The sequence below is a fragment of the Akebia trifoliata genome, chromosome 3 (genome assembly GCF_017979445.1).
Source record: "Akebia trifoliata isolate Shusen 1 chromosome 3, ASM1797944v1, whole genome shotgun sequence".
Lineage (NCBI taxonomy): Eukaryota > Viridiplantae > Streptophyta > Magnoliopsida > Ranunculales > Lardizabalaceae > Akebia > Akebia trifoliata.
Window position 1 is genome coordinate 24,646,379 of NC_141377.1, and position 13,872 is coordinate 24,660,250.

Below are 13,872 nucleotides of genomic sequence, written 5' to 3' on the forward strand. Positions count from 1 at the left end.
TGTGTATTCTATTGCTTTATTTTGTTACCAGATGTGTTTCAGAAATCCGGATGAGGTATCTCGAACTGACAAAACCTTAGAAACCATGCTACGCTAGGAAAATACGACCCCAGAAACATATAAATCATCATCTTGCAGACCAAAAAGAAGCTTCACGATAAAAATCACTAAAAATTGACCAAATTACCAAAATACCCCTAACCTCAAGACAAACCTAGAGCCTACGTTACGCTTAGGAAAACTCTCTCGAACACATAAAATAAAAAATTGGAACCAAATAAATCATTTCACCAATTTTAACAGAATTTGACAAAATTACGAAAATGCTCTCATAAAGTTCACAACCATTTCACATAAAAATTTTCATAAATGACACAAACCAACATTCTCATTGAATTCCTTACGAAAAATCGATTCTAAAACATCGTAAAACATTAAAAACCGACTTAAAACGTGAAAAGTCCTCTCTGGGGGCAAAACGGTAATTTCATAATTTTCATAATTAAAAAATTCGAAATTAATAAATAAAACATTAGATAATTAAAGTGAAACATTAATGAAATTAATTTAAAATTTTTAACCTAAAAAATCGATCAATCGGACTCTCAGGCAAAATTGTTGAGGGTTCGTGGGATATTTCTTTAAGGACCCCTCCATTTGGGGGTCCAAAGAATTAAAGAAATAATGGAAGGGGGTTCTCCAAAAATTAAAAGTAAATCAAGCAAGACTAAAGTCAAGGTATTAAAGTCAATCAAGTGAGACTGAAGTCAAAATTAAAGTCAATTAAGTAAGACTAAAGTCAAGATATTGAAAGTCAATCAATTAAGACTAAAGTCAAAACATTAAAAGTCAATCAAATAAGACCAAAAGTCATAATAGAATTCTAATTAAATAATAACTCTATCTAATAGAGTTCTAACTTAAAAATAATTCTACCTAAAACAATTTGAATTAAAACACAATTCTACCTAAAACAATTCTAATTAAAATACAATTCTACCTAAAACAAGTCAAATTAAAACACAACTCTAATTAAAAGATCTCTAATTAAACACTAACTCTATCCAAATCAACCCCTAAAAACATCTATAAATAGAGGTGCTCAGACCCTATTTTCGTATCAAATTATAAACCCTAAGAGAAGTAGGTCTAGAAGCTCCCCTAGCCCCCCATAAACCCTAGTTTTGGAGCTCCAACTCCTTAGCTAACATCCCTCCTTCAATTTTAGTTTAGAAAACACCCAAAAGCCTTCTAAAAACATCCCCAAATCCACAACGAACTTGAAGAGTTCAGATTCAAAAACAAAGGAGATACCTTGCCTCGGAGATCCGAAGTCAAATCCGGAAGCAGAACGAAGCAAGGGAGCACGGTACAAGGAGTTCTTTTTGTCAAATCTGAGGGAACCAAGTCCTTGCCATCGGAAAGGTAAACCTTTTATTTTTATTTATTTTCTTATCTAGGTTTTAGCAATGTAATTTACTTGGGAATTTAGTAGAGACCGGCTGTGGCCGGGCGGGGTTGGTGCCTTACACCTTCCAACCCCGTAACTTGATCCCCGAATTCAGTTTTTTTTTGTTTTAGATTAGTTTTTATCCGTTTAAAGTCATTGATCGGTTCCTAGACCGTAATAACTAGGTGGCGACTCCCAAACCTCGAGGGTCAAAAGCGGATCCGCGCACGCCGCGGATCGAGGGCGTTTTCACATACCAACCAACCTCGGGAGGGAAGTTTAGTATGAACTACGTTTTGACCTGATCCCTAAAGGAAAAAAAGAAATATTTAGGTTACTTCAGGCCCAGTCATGCAAAAAAAAATGTATTCTCTTAATAAAAGTTACATCCAAAATGAAAATCTCCTATTGAAAGGTTCAAAAGAAAAGAATGCCAAACTAGGGGCATTAGAAAAAAAAAATAGTCAAATGAATTTACAGAAAATAATGACAAAACAAAAAGAGAATATTAGATTAGGGGCATTTTGGAAAGTCAAACTTTTTACCCTTTCTTTCTAAACCATGTCCTAAGCCTACCTATTAAGCCCTCCTGAATGCTAATTGACTAGGTTAAGGTGTAGGGAACCAATAAGCTGTCGAGTTGAATATTCAAGATCATCGAAAAAAAAAAGAAGCCCACTAAGTCAAAAATTCGAAAGGGCGATTTAGGCAAAATTTATGGCATAACCATAAAAAAAGAAAGCCTGCTAGGTTGAAAACCTGAAAAGGCGACCTAGGCAAAAATCAAGGCATCTTTAGAAAAAGAAAAGAAAAACTCGCTAGATTGAAAACCTGCAAAGGCAACCTAAGCAAAAATTTAGGCATCATCAAATGGGAGGAAATGTCCCATCAAGAAGAAAAATTCAAAAAGAAGCTTGTGCAGAAAATAAGAAATGCAAAATCATTCAAGCCACAACATTCATTTTTCAGCCAAGAGCTCACATTCGATGAAAACAATGTTGAAGTCGAAAAAAAATCAAGTCATCTTGAACATTATAAGATCTTCAAGAGTATGTTTACTTATTCAAGTATTCGCTAATGGAAGATGTAGAATTATCAACCACTTTGAAGAGAAAGATATTCTATTATAATATTTATCAAGATTTTTTAAGTCCAGCTCAATCATTTTTCAAAAGAAATTCGAAAGAAAATGATCAATCCCTTATTGCACATATAATAATCTTAAGAGTTTTAAATTTAAGGGAATGTCAGTTATTTTATCTATCATACATCAGAGTCTATATTTTTCAAGCGTACTCTATTCCATAAATCTCGTAATTAAATTCCAGTTAAAGCTAACCTTGAAACTATGGGCATTTTTGAAATTCATTTAATTCTAAAGTTTTGTTCTTAATCACATGATAAAAAAAAATCTTAATTAAAAGTCCGATGAAGTCCAATGATAATTATGAATCCAGATGCATGATAAGCCAATAAAGGCCCGATCTTTCAAACTTTGAGCTCGATTTTGAATCATAGAATGAATTAATAGGATTGTTTAAGTTCCTATAAATCTGAACCCGAGAAACGTGGCTTAGTAAGTTTGAGTCTAAGAAATGAGACTCCAATTTTTTTTTGATTCATAAAATAAATTAATAGGATTGTTTAAGTTCTTATAAATCTGAGCCCGAGAAACATGTCTTAGTAAGTTTGAGTCCAAAAAATGAGACTCCAACTTTTTTTTGCATCTTAGAATGAATTAATTGGATTGTTTAAGTTCCTATAAATCTAAGTCCGAGAAACGTGGCTTAATAAGTTCGAGTCCGAGAAATGAGACTCAAAATTTTTTTTGATTCATAGAATAAATTAATAGGATTGTTTAAGTTCTTATAAATCTGAGTCCGAAAAACGTGACTTAGTAAGTTTGAGTCTGAGAAATGAGACTTCAACTTTTTTTGAATTATAGAATGAATTAATAGGATTGTTTAAGTTCCTATAAATCTAAGCCCGAGAAACGTGGCTTAGTAAGGTCGAGTCCGAGAAACAAGACTCCAACTTTTTTTTTGAATCACAGAATGAATTAATAGAATTGTTTAAGTTCCTATAAATCTAAACCCGAGAAACGTGACTTAGTAAGTTCGAATCCGAGAAACGAGACTCCAACTTTTTTTTTAATCATAGAATGAATTAACATGATTGTTTAAGTTCCTGTAAACCTTAACCTGAGAAGTATGATTCTAATAAGTTCGAGTCCGAGAAACAAGACTCTAATTTTTTTGAATCATATAATGAATTAACATAATTGTTTAAGTTTTTTAGCCCGAGAAGCGTGGCTATAATAGGCTCTAGTCCGATAAACGAGACTCAAACTTTTTCGAACTCTAACAAAGAATTTCAAATAGGATTTAATGAAGTTCCTACAATGTTATGACTCCAATTACTTCATTGTTCAGTCTTTCCATGATTGCTTTCGTTGCATAAGCATATATCAATTTTGAATCATTATCGTCAGTGAGAGAGGATCTCTAGGACCTGACACATTTTTACTCAATAAGCATCACACACCATTGCACACACGTGCACTTTTACATTAATTAGGGAGAATTTTCTAAAATTCGAGGATCTGATATCGTTGGTGAGAGTTCAAGCTCGAGGACTTGACAAACTTGTTCGGAAAAAGTTTTACCCTCAAGGATCCGAATGTCTCGACGAATTGATAAATCAGGATGCAAAATGAACTGTCATTAGCTTTGGCATTCGGATATCGCTCTATCTACAGAAATAAATTTGCTATCTAGTTTGCTTCAACCTTCTGTTAAAGAGAGGCATCTGTAGACATCCCATTTTTACACTCGCCTGATTAATCAACTCGTCAACCCGATTGCAACGGTTCCCAATGATGGATGATTATTCCAATGCTCTATTTTGTTACTAGATGTGTTTCAGAAATTCGGATGAGGTATCTCAAACTAATAAAATTGTAGAAACCACGCTACGCTAGGAAAATATAATCTCAAAAGCTTAGAAATCATCATCTTACAAACAAAAAGAAGTTTCACGATAAAAATCACTAAAAAATGATCAAATTATCAAAATACCCCTATCCTCAAAACATCCTTAGAGCCTACATTACGATTAGGAAAATCCTTTCATACACATAAAACAACAAATCGAAACCAAATAAATCATTTCGCCAATTTTCACAAAAATTGATAAAATTACAAAAATGACCCTCATAAAGTTCACTACCATTTCGCACAAAAAATTTCATAAATGACAAAAACAAATATTCTCATCGAATTTCTTACGAAAAATCGATTCCAAAACATCTTGGAACATCGAAAACGGATTTAAAACGCAAAAAGTCATCTCCGATGGCAAAACAGTAATTTCACAATTTTAATAATTAAAAATTTTAAAATTGATAATTAAAACATTAATTGATGTAAAGTGAAATCCTAATTAAAATTAAAGTCAATCATGTAAGACTCAAGTCAAAATCCTAAAGTCAAGTCAATCAAGTGAGACTAAAAGTCAAAATCCTAAAACAATTCTAATTAAATTATAATTCTATTTAAAACAATTTTAATTAAACTCTAACACTAACTCTATAATTCTAATTAAACATTAACTCTATTTAAAACAATTCTAATCTAACACTAACTCTATTTAAAAAGCATATAAAAAAATCTATAAATAGGGGTCCCTACAACCTATTTTCGTATCAAAAAATAAATCATAAGAAAAGTTTGTCAAAAAACTTCCCTATCCTCTCATAAACCTTAATTTTGAAGTCCCAACTCCTTACATAATATCAATATCCCAACTTTAGCTCAAAAAATACCTAGAAGCCCTTCAAAAACACCTAGAAATTCATAAACAAATCAGAAATATTTAGATTTAAGAAAAAGATACTTCATCTTGGAGGTCTAAAGCGAATCTGATGACAGAACGAAACGAGGAGTACTATACGAGGAGCTATTCTATCAGATCTGAGGGAACAAAACTGTTGCGTTGCAAAGGTAAATATTTTTATTTATTATTTAGGTATTTTTCTCAATGTAATCTTTTTTGGAAATTAGTAGAGACCGGCGTTTGCCAGGCGGGGTTGGTGTCTAACACCTTCTAACCACGTAATGTGATTCCCGGACTCAGTATTTTTTTTAGTAGATTAGTTATTTTTTTATCCGTTTCGAGTCAATGTTCAGTTCCTATACGTAATAACTAGGTGGCGACTCCCAAACCTCAAAGTCAAAAGCGGATCCGCACACCCCGCAGATCGAAGCACCCTCGATCTACGAGGTATACGGATCCGCTTTTGACTTTGAGGTTTAAGAGTCGTCACCTGGTTATTACAGTCTAGGAATCTAGCATTGTCTCAATATGGATAAAAATTACTAATCTACAAAAAGAAACTAAGTCTGGGAATCACGTTACGGAGTTGGAAGGTGTTAGGCACCAATCCCGCCCGGCAAAAAGTCGGTCTCTACTATTTTTCAAGAAGATTACATTACTAAAAAAACCTAAAATAAATAAATAAAACAAATAAAAGGAAAATATACCTATACGATCGCAATAGATCGTTCCCTTAGAACTGGTAGAGTGGTCCATCATAAGATATTCCTTGCTTCGTTTCTTTTACTGGATCTACTTCAGATCTCCAAGATGAAGTGCCTCCTTCTTAGATCTGAGTGTTTTCTAATTTTTTTAATGGATTTCTAGGTGCTTTGTGAAGATTTTTGGGTGTTTGTGAAAAAAAACTAGGGTTTTGAGGATATGTAAGGGGTTAAAACTTCAAAATCAGGGTTTTGGGAAGGTCAGGGAGACTTTTTGATCTACTTTTTCTAGGATTTTCTTTGATCTACGAAATTAGGTTGTGGAGGCTCTCTATTTATAGAGTTTTTTGGGTAGAGTTAGTGTTTGATTAGGTTTCTTTTAGGGTTTTAATTAGGGTTTTGACTTTACTTTTATGAGATTGACTTGGTCTTTTTATATTAGGGTTTTAATTAGGGTTTTGACTTAAGTCTTATGAAATTGACTTGGTTCCTTTAGATTAGGATTTTAATTAGGGTTTTAACTTAAATCTTATGAGATTGACTTGATTTAGATTTTTAAATTAATTTTATTAAGATTTTACTTTACGTTAATTAATATTTTATTTATTAATTTTGAAATTAAAAATTTTAAAAATTGAAAAATTATCGTTTTGCCCTCGAAGAGAACTTTTGCGTTTCAAATCGATTTTCGATGTTCCGAGATGTTTTGGAATCGATTTTTCGTAAGGAATTCAATGGATTATTGATTTATGTCACTTATAAAATTTTTTGGCATGAAATGATTGTCAACCCTTATGAGGGGTATTTTCGTAAATTTATCGAATTTGGTGAAAATTGGCGAAATGATTTATTTGATTTCATTTTATTATTTTATGTGTTCGAATGAGTGTTTCTAAGCGTAAGGGGGCTCTAAGGATGTTGTGATGTTAGGGGTATTTTGGTAATTTGATCATTTTTTAGTGATTTTGATCGTAAAGCTTCTTTTTGTCTGCAAGATGATGATTTTTATGTTTTTGGGATTATATTTTTCTAGCTTAGCGTGGTTTCTACAGTTTTGTTAGTTTGAGATACCACATCCGAATTTCTAAAACATATCTAGTAACAAAATAAAGCATTGGAATAATCATCCATCATTAGGAATTGTTGCGATCGGGTTGACGAGTTGATTAATTAGGTGAATGCAAAAATGGGGTGTCTACATTGGGGGGGGCATGAGAAGTACATCCCCTATTTCTTTTGTCCTCTGCCCTGCTCAAGTTACACTCTCATTTTCTTCAATTGCTGTTGTTGCTACTTGCCAGGTTTGGCTACTGTGTGTATTACCTTACTCCTTTTGACCAAATTTCAAGGATCATCCTTTAGTCGGATATACTTCTCTACTTTTTCAAAGAACTCACTTAGCGTTTCTAGCATCTTCTTCACCAGTAATTTGTATAATCTTAAGCTAGACGGCAAAGAGTTTTCGAACGCCACCACTGCAGTTCTTTATCATAGTTCTCCAGGCCATGTCCTCTTCTCTGAATCTCCTCATAAATTCTCTAAGACTTTCTCCTTGCTACATCCGCAAGCTGAGGAAAGCATCCACATCTCTGTCAACTTTCCTGTTATCGATGTATCGTACCACAAAGGTAGTGCAAAGCTCCTCAAAAAAAGTTATTGATCCACTCGACAGATTGTGGAGCTAAGTAAGGGAATTTTCCTATAGACTAGAGGGAAATAACCTACACATCAAGTATTTGTTCCCCTCCCACAAAGTCAATATCCGTCAAAAGTGGAACAAATACTCAACTAAATCCTTTGTTCGTGAAATGTGGTGCCACAAACTTCTTTGGGATCTCTTGAGATAAGATTTCAGCCACGAAAGGTGATTTTTGAATTCCCCTAGCAATTTGTGCAGCCACCAAGTCAATATTCGTGCTCTTTACCATCTTATTTTTCTTTCGAATCATATCTCTGACCTCCTCTAACGTCAAACCCATCATGGGTTCAACTCGAGTTGTTGTAGCGGTCGCGATTTTAGTGTCTTTTTTCCCACTTAGGTCTTAGGATCGAGAACTGCTTTCTGCACTTGAATCGTGATCATCTCTGTCAAGAGGTGGGATATCATGCCTTTCTTTCTATTGGTTCTCCATGCATTGACTCAGCGCTTGGTTCTGTTCAGCTAAGTCATTCATTTTTTTTTTTTTTGCATCTCCTCTTGTTGCCTTCTCATATCTTGTAGTAGATTCAAGTGAATAGTTACCATGGTATGCGCAACAGGCGGAGGAGCATTTCCCTCGATTGATCTGGTAGTTTTCACTATTATTTTGACTGAAATCAATTTGTTATAGCTTTCCCACGGATGGTGCCAAATTTGTAGAGGTAAAATCAAATTTTACCTTGATCAACTCTACTCTACTGATCCGAAGTAGGTCCTAAGTCCTTCTTGAAAGCAATGATATGGTACCTGCCAATAATCCTCTGACATCCAAGTTAGAGTTGCAGAGAAAATAATATTAAAGAAAAATAATTTCAGCCTTCGTTCTTCGAATGCCCCTCTTCTTTTCCCTCCAAAAAAGATCATTTTTCCTCCATTGATTCATCTATTTATAGTTTATTCCTTCAAATCAGGGTTTATTCTTTAATCATGATTCCATTATGGTGAATCCCTTGATTACAAAGATCCTAGACGAATTTGAATATCTGTGATTGAGTCCAAGATTCTTCGGACTTAATATGGGTAATCCAAAATTATGCAGATATTCGGATTAGGCCTGCCTTACTAAGTAGGCCACGTCCTCTTTTATGTTCTCTTGCCCTATTAGTTAGACTAGTTGTTACTACCTTGGTCTACCTTGCTGCTAGGCAGGATTAGATTTATTGGCTCTCTCCAAGTACCACTTACTCGGCTAGGACATGTGTACGGTGTAGATAACATACCATTATTACTCTTCACACCTACCATCAAACTATAGAAAAGTTGATATATAACAACAGATAAACATTATTTTCTCAACTACTCAACCACAAAACTAGTTAATAATAGAATTTTCATGTTTGATTGGGTAGAAATTCTCATGATAGATATAGATGTTGTACAAGCTAAAGAATATTGTTTTCTAATAGTAACAGAGAAAAGAGGGTTAAATTTAGATTTCGATTAGGGTTATAGTGGGTTTTAGATTGTTAGTCTTTTTTTTTTCTTTCAAAACGTAACAAAGAGAAAAAGAATCAGAGATGTGAAGGGAATTGGAGAGAAAGATAGAAGCATTCTTTTGTAAGTGGGTTTACTAGAGAGAGAATATAAACAAATGGGACCAAGGGTATTTTGGTAAAAAAACATGCGATTATTGTAGCAAGTCAACCAATTTTCTGTAAAACTTTAAAAGCGATCATATTTTCTAAATAAAGCAAAATTGTGGCATTATTTGCTAAAATTCCCTTGGTTTTATCTTTTGCCAATTCTTTTTTAATTTAACGGATCTAAAAAGTTACTTTTATAACTAGCATTGCTAAACAAACTTTTGTGATTCAAAAGCATTATTGAAAACTTATTTTCAGCAAAATATTTTTACGGAAGTAATAGAAGTAATTTCAAACATGTCCTTACCCATAGAGAGGTTTTCTGACTTCTCCCAAAGTTCTAGTGTCAATTCTTCCTCCATAACATTAAATAAAATATTATCTGTGAGACATAGTGGAATTTAGTAATTATTCTTATCTCAATATCTTCCCAATCTGGATCTGTAAACTTTTTTTGTTTATTGGACTTCCCTTTCAACTAGGCGATTGAACCAAGATATCCTTCACCCTTCTTTGTTCACAAATTAAAACGACCACTCCCATCCAATCTCTTGGCTACGAACTCTTCACTACCATTATATTAAATCCTAGTTTTGTGGAGTGTTCCCCCCACAAAAATCAAGAGAAAAAATAATCTTCAAAATCCAATCAATCTTTCCGTAAGAACTTGATTGCTCTGATACTAATTATTGTGAATTTGAAGATATATGTTCAATACGATCAAGAAGAAAATAAATAACAAACCTAAAAAACACCAAGATTTGCATGGTTCAACAACAATGCTTATGTCCACAAATAAATCCAATTTTTTTCACTAAAAAAAATTAAAGGAGAATTGTACAAGAAAAAACACTCAAGGTTTTAATCCCAAACCTTAGTCTTGAAACTCTTTTCCCTTTCTCTCTAATAAAAACCTAGAAGAAGAAACCCCAATTCTTATAAAAAAAAATATCCCATAACATTATATTTATAGGGTTCCAACAAAAGCAACTTATTCCAACCATTGAATTAAAACTTAATCTAATGAACTAGAAAAGTTTAAAGCAATCTCCATAATCAATTGAGCTCACTGCAATTGACAATGAATCAATGATAAGAGACCAACGATAAGTTCTAGGTAAGTATTTATTGCATTCCTATGTATGAATAGAAATTGGTTTTCTTGAAAGCTTATACGCAGCACTAGATTCTAAAATAGTTGAAGGATTTAGGTGCATCTCCAACCCTGAATAGGATTAAGATTATCCATGGGTCCAAAGTAGATCTAGAACTTGATTGAATCCTAACGCAAAAAGTATGTAGGCATCAAAAGTTCTAAAAGATCTCTAACATAGTGCAATTTGGAGAAACATAGATTGTTGAGTTTGAGGGTGCTTGTAAAAGATTTTGTGATTTGGATTAATGGATTTAAATCTATAAATAAAAGTTGGACCTCAATGATAAGAAATTGAATCAAAGCACATTTAATTTTGAATAATAATACTAAATTGACTCCCAAAAATAAAGAAAAAAGATACTCAAATACGCTCAATTGATGTGAAATGTGCACAAAACCTTATTTCCTTGGGTATCTTGAAGTAAAAGTTATATTTTTGTGCACATTCCACGTCAGTTGAGTAATCGTGTTTGTTTTTTTCGAGTTAGGTTAGGTAATTTTGAATACCTTTCATTGTTCAAAAACTCTAGGTTGATTGTGAGAGTGTCATTGCACATAATTTATGTTCGTCAAAAGACTAATAATAAATTGACTTGAAAAAATCTACTTGAAATTCACTCTGTGTACAAAACTATAGATTTTTTTCCTTGTGTATCTCGAAGATAAGGATCTATGATTCTATGCACATGCCACATAAGCAAGTGAACTTAGAGCAGCTTTTTTTTTTTTACTAAGTTTATCGTGACTCTTGTCAAAATTAGTTGAATTAGTGCAACTTTTTTGCATTATAGATTAGGAGAGCTTCAATACTAATATAAAAATGTTTAGTTCAAAACTTTGCGAATAATAAGTTGGAATTAGATTGCGGATTGATAGAGCTGCAAATGAATCATGACTTTTTCAAAAAATGGGCCAGTTTTTTCACCAATCATGGGACAACCATACTAAAATATGTACCATTTTCGCATTGATAATCAATAGAAAAGAGGTTTTAATTGTGTTTTTTTTTTTTAAAATTGTTGATCTATGGTTGTCAAAAGGGAGGGAAAAAAAAGGGAGGGAAAAAAAATCATCTTGATATATTAGGTATAATTTAATCCATTGAAGGTTGGCCTTGTAGCCATTAATTGTAAGTGTCGGCATCGACTAATATCCAGTTATCGAATAGGAGAAAATAATTTTCTTTCTTTTCTTTTTATTATATTAATGGGTAAGATGGTGTTACCATCATCCCCGGTGGCAATTGTCCTTGGCTCATGTCCATAGATAGTCCTCGAGATACATAAATATAGAGGACCTTTTGATCCTGATATAGGTGTAGGTCATGACAATGACGACAATAAATGTGGGCATTTCAATTTATGGGCCACCTAATTTGTCGGCAAGGCCCTTTATCTTTAATCTTGTACATCTACTTTAAAAAACATTTCAAATCATAAATAATAGACTAATTAAAGTAAGTCTGTTTATCTAATTATTACGATGGGTGTGAATCCAATCGAAAGATGTAGCATCAATGTAATTGAAAGTCTGTTTATCTGATGATTACAAGTGTGAATCTAATTGAATGGATGTAACATTAATTTATAATAAATCTTATAATTTATAATAAGAATAAAAGATCTTCCTCAATCAATCTCTTTGTCCAGAATCAGAAAGATCGTTTTCAAAGTTTTAATTTATTTATTTAAAATTTAGGTATTTTTTTCTACTTAATTTCATATTAAATTTCTTAATTTTTATTTACTTTGTAGTTGTATTTATTTTCCAATTTTTTTTTATTATTATTATTTCCTTCCATCATTCCTAAAATCCTATAGGTTTGATCCTATAGAATCTGACTCATTTTCTCATCGAGCGAAGCGTACAAAATTAATCAGATTGATTTTTTGATAAAAAAATATTATATAAAATCTTTGACTTTTTCCTCTTCTTCTATCTCATGGGTATCAAGTATTTTGTATGAATTTATAAATCAAACATACTTTTTATTTTATATGAAAATGGTAATAAATCCTATTTGGTGATAATATATTTTAATCAAAATGATTATATATATTGTATTGGCACCTTTACCACCATTTACTAATTTATTTTTATACGGACCAACCTTCAAATCATGGGCCAATTTACGGTTGGGGGGAGGCACTTGCCACCACAAAATTTTTTAAATTTCATAAGGATTTATCAGCTATTACAACTAATAACAATTACATAAAATAAAAAAAAAATCACTAATGCCCCCACCATTTTTTTTATTTATAAATTTGCACCGGTCTTTGTTGCGCCAACATAGACAAAATCCTGGCTAATTCAAATCAAGGGTATAAAGTTAAATTTATCAAATTATTCTTACAACAATTGGGTATTAGATAACCATTTTGGTAAAATACAATTACAAAATTGGATATATGATTATATTCATAAATATTAAAAAAAGACTGATTCAATGATTAAGGCAAAATAAGTAGTAGTTTTAGTAATTTTCTCTTCTCTTCTCTTCTCAAGTTATTCTTCTGACAATGTTTCTTAATTGGATAACATAATTTTATGGGAGAGAGCAATAATTGCGTCAACAATGACCACCGCCTATCTCTATAAAACAATTATCTATGGAAATGCTTGTACGGTGAAGAAATACAATAATCTTAAGTAACATCATCATACAATGTCTGTATCAAGAAATTTTACTCCCAGTCAAAGTGAAAAATGATTGGAAAACTTATTCATAGGACCCTACAAGTAGGGACGTCTTTCTAAATGCACCCTGAGTTTTTGGGTGGTTTCATAAAAACCCAATTAATAAAAAATTTCCTTTTTAATACTCCTCACCTTGGTAAAATGACTAATTCAAATCATCGAGATCAAGATTCAAATTGTCGACATCAACCATTCAAATTATTGATTTTGACAATTTAAAATGTGGATCTCGACAAATCATGTTTAAACGTAAGGTCGACAATTTATAACCATTGATCTCAACTATTGGAGCAAAAATTGATCTCAATGATTTGAATTGTAGATCCCAATAATTGATCTCAATGATGAAAAAGGGATAACAGTTCGTTAAGAAAGAAAAAGTTTACTGATCTGGGTATCAAGATACCACCCAAAATAATAACCTCAAATGACGTTTTCTATTTTTTCTCAAATCAATGGTTGAGATGGGATAATATTTCTAGAGAATCTCACGATGGAAATATCCCTAGAAAACCTGTACCCAATCACTCCCCACCTCCACAAAAATAATAATATATATATATATATATATATATATATATATATATATATTTATATATATATATATATATATATATATATATATATATAGGGTCACACTCAATGGCAAACTTTTTAGAAAACTTTTTGGCAAAACATTTTTCAAAACATGAGTTAAAAGTTTTGGAATGGGCTGAATTTTAGTGAGGATAATCTCTACAGTGAGGAGA